This window comes from Lycium ferocissimum, chromosome 6 (assembly GCF_029784015.1).
Source record: "Lycium ferocissimum isolate CSIRO_LF1 chromosome 6, AGI_CSIRO_Lferr_CH_V1, whole genome shotgun sequence".
In the NCBI taxonomy this organism is placed as follows: Eukaryota; Viridiplantae; Streptophyta; class Magnoliopsida; order Solanales; family Solanaceae; genus Lycium; species Lycium ferocissimum.
In genome coordinates, this window is record NC_081347.1 from 61,571,275 (window position 1) to 61,575,367 (window position 4,093).

Consider the following 4,093-nt stretch of genomic DNA (forward strand, 5'->3'; position numbering starts at 1 on the left):
TCAAAAACCAAAGCAAGTGGTCCTTTTGTTGGCCCGTTTAGCCGAGGATGGCATTTGTGGCATTGTCGGACTTGTTCCGGTTGGAACAACCCCACGCTGTGGTCGGTAACCTAGTAAAACCGTTGTTACCTAGATGGCATCATGCGGGGCGCGCGATCCCCCTCGCTCTTAAATAATAATAATAATAATAATAATAATAATAATAATAATAATAATAATAATAATAATAATAATAATAATAATAATAATAATAATAATAATAATAATAATAATAATAATAATAATAATAATAATAATAATAATAATAATAATAATAATAATAATAATAATAATAATAATAATAATAATAATAATAATAATAATAATAATAATAATAATAATAATAATAATAATAATAATAATAATAATAATAATAATAACAATAGGAATAATAACAATAATAAGAATAAGAATAATAATAACAATAATAAGAACAACAATAACAATAACAATAACAATAATAATAATAATAATAATAATAATAACAATAACAATAACAATATAACAATAACAATAATAATAAGAATAATAATAATAATAATAATAATAATAATAATAATAATAATAATAATCATAATAATGATAATAACAACAATAATAACAATAATAATAATAACAATAATAATAATAATAATAATAATAATAATAATAATAATAATAATAATAATAATAATTATAATTATAATAATTATAATAATAATAATAATAATAATAATAATAATAATAATAATAATAATAATAATAATAATAATAATGCCTTTACCTCATTTAGGTGGTACAAGGATGTATTCCTTTCAAGTTATGAACCGCCCGAGTGCATTGATAGTCATTGGAAATCCAAATTTATAGATGGATTACCCGCCCTTGCGTAAAAGAGTTAGAAAAGCTCTTAGGAAAGGGGAAGCTAGTATCAATTATGATAATTATACTTATGGGAAATTAATAGGAACATGCATGCAGGAAGGTTTAGCCTTATGCAACGAGACCAAGCTGAATCAACAAATTAAGAGACATGGTCTAAATGAAAGACAACAACTAGGAGAATTCTGTAGACAATTTGGGATGGATATTCCACAGAATAAGGCACCTCATAGGCACAAGAAAAATAAGATGAACTTCCAAGAATGGAAAGAGAAACACTTGCAAAAGAAAGCAAAGCGGAAAAAAGAATTCAAAAAGAGAAAGGATTTTGTTAAATTCAAAAATCCAAAAGTATGTTATAAGTGTGGCAGAGTTGGTCATTTTTACAAAAATTGTAAAGTCAAGGAGAAAATTAAGAACCTTGACATTGACGATGACTTAAAAGAATCATTATACAAGATTTTATTGAATTCAGAACCAGAAAATTCAGGTTTTGAGTCAGATGAATCATGTGTCTCCTCATCAAATGAAGATATTAGAGTCCTTGATAATGAAAGTTTTATTTCAACCAGTTCAGAGGATGAATGTCTTCCTTGTCAAATAAGACAACACTGTACTAGTAAGGGTAAAGAAGATGATGAATTTTATAATCTCATTTCCCAATTTCAAGACACCAATATCAATGTTTTAGACGGTGATAACCTTGTGGATTTGTTAAAAACTATTAAAGATCCAGAGCTTAGGTCCCAAATTATTGATAAGGTGAATGAATCACCCAAATGACCCAGAAATTCAATCGGCATTCAAATACAAGAATCACCAGATGTCCATATACCATGTCGAAGTTAAAAACTTTCAACAAAGTAGAAATGTTATATCAAGCTCCTCACATAGCCCAAGATTTGGAAAGAGAAATTTCCAATCTAAGACAAGAAATTTCTAGTCTTAGACACCATAATCAAATCCTAGATGAAAGGATTTCCAAGATTGAGGACAAAGGAAGCATCATACAAGCTCCAATTCATCAAGTCATGGAAGAAACATCCATAGAAGGAGAAACTTCCAAAGTTACTTAAGGAGGAAATTTCCTCACAACTATGGAAATAATTACTTCCCAATAATAATAATAATAATTGGGCCAATGCTTCACGAGACATGGTAAATATCGGGGGCGGATTTCTTGAGGGTGTTCACCCGAACACCCTCGGCAAAAAATTACAATGTATATATATGGTAAATTTTTTGTATTTATGTACATATATTAACTTTTGAACACCCTAAATAAATGCAAAAGGTTAGTTCAAGTGGTCCAGGGTGTTCAAAATTGTCTCTAGTGTCCTAGGTGCGATTCTCATCGACAGCATTATTTTTTTATATTTAGCTTCTATTTTTTTCCGAACCCCCTGAATGAAAATTTTGGATCCGCCACTGGTAAATATTGGTGGAAATATAGTTGAGAGATGTGGAGGTATACCACTAGCCATTGTGGTGACGGTAGGCATGTTAAAGGAAAGAGAAAGAACTGAACATGCATGAACAGGGTACTTGAGAGTATAGATCATAAAATTCCAAATGGATGTGCTAAGGTGTTGGCTCTAAGTTACAATGATTTGCCCACAACACTTTGTCCTTTTCCTCGAGGACAATGAAAGTTTTGCTTTTGATATGATAAATATGTGGATTGCTGAGAAGTTGATAGTAGTAAATAGTGGTAATAGGCAAGAGGCTGAAGATTTGGCAGACGATTTCCTAAATGATTTGGTTTCTAGAATCTTGATTCAAGTTTCCAAAAGAACATATGATGGAAGAATTTCAAGTTGTCGCATACATGACCTATTACATAGCTTGTGCATTGTATTGGGCAAGGAGAGTAACTTCTTTCACACCGAGCACAATGCATTTGGTGATCCCGACAATGTTCTAGGCTGCGAAGGATTACATTCTATACTCTGACAATGGCATGAATGAGTTCTTCTGTTCAAATTCTAAGCCTAAGAAGCTTCGTGCACTTTTCTATTTCACAAAAGACCCGCCACATATTTTCTCAAATGGATCATCTTGACTTCAAATTATTGCAAGTGTTGGTTGTAGTCATGCCTCAAAAATTTTGTCAACATGTCACTATCCCAAATGATATTGGGAACATAAGTTGCTTACGCTATATAAGATTGGAGGAGCGCATTACTAGAAAACTGCCAAATAGTACTGTCAAGATCAAACGTCTGGAGAACCTAGATATTAGAAAGAGCATCATTGGACTTCCTTCGGGTGTTTGGTAGTCAAAACAATTGAGACATCTTCGTTGTAGAGATATTAGTGCATCTAACAGTTTCTTTTTCGTAAGCCCATTTTGGCCAAACAACATGTACAGATGTACTCATTGCCGAAATACATACAAACTGTGATGTGGATGGATGATGACTTTATTACACCGAGATTGTTGCACCGATTGATCAATTTAAGAAAACTGGGTGGAAGAGAAGTATCCGATTCTACCATTAAGATACTATCAGTATCAAGCCTGTGCCAATTATGGTGTTGGAGGTTCTGAAACTCAAATTTTCCAGTCGCACGAGCGAGAAAATAAACTTGTCATCATATCAAAAATTTTATAAAGGTGCATTTGGGTGGCTTCGAATAATGTCCATCAACTCTGAAACATGCCCTCCAAATCTCGTCAATCTTACTCTTGTCCACCTTCCAGTTGACAGTCATCTGCTTGCAGTGCTTAACAAATTGCCCATATTAAGGATACTCAAAATGGATCTCAGCACACATAATGAAGGGAAGATGGATCTCTCTGGTGATGCCCATAGCTTTCTGCTACTTGAAGTTTTGCATATTCAGAGACCACTCTGGTTGTCTGAAGTAACCTGCATGGAAGATGTCAATATGCCTAAACTTACAAGAGGTTCTTCCCAGATTAGGCTTCCGAACGGCTTGCAAAGCTGAGAATATGAAAATTCCAATGTTTCAACAGGTTAGTTTGCTAGTTTAATTAGCTATGTTTAATATTGTCGATAAGGTAATTTTTTCTATTTATACATAGTTCATGAACTAAATACTTGATATATGTCTAATAAATTGCAGGGATGCATTTAAGAATGTGTACAAAATCGGTACCCTCTGTGATTGCCAAGCCTTCTAATGATGTGGTACATGCCTGGTGATGGTATTATATAAAATCAGAAAA

General features: G+C 32.1%; 1 pseudogene; it reads left to right on the forward strand.

Annotated features, from left to right (window-relative positions):
* Positions 1-888: 888 nt before the first annotated feature.
* Positions 889-3,852, forward strand: LOC132061489 (toMV resistance protein Tm-2(2)-like; annotated as a pseudogene).
* The last annotated feature ends 241 nt before the right edge of the window (positions 3,853-4,093 follow it).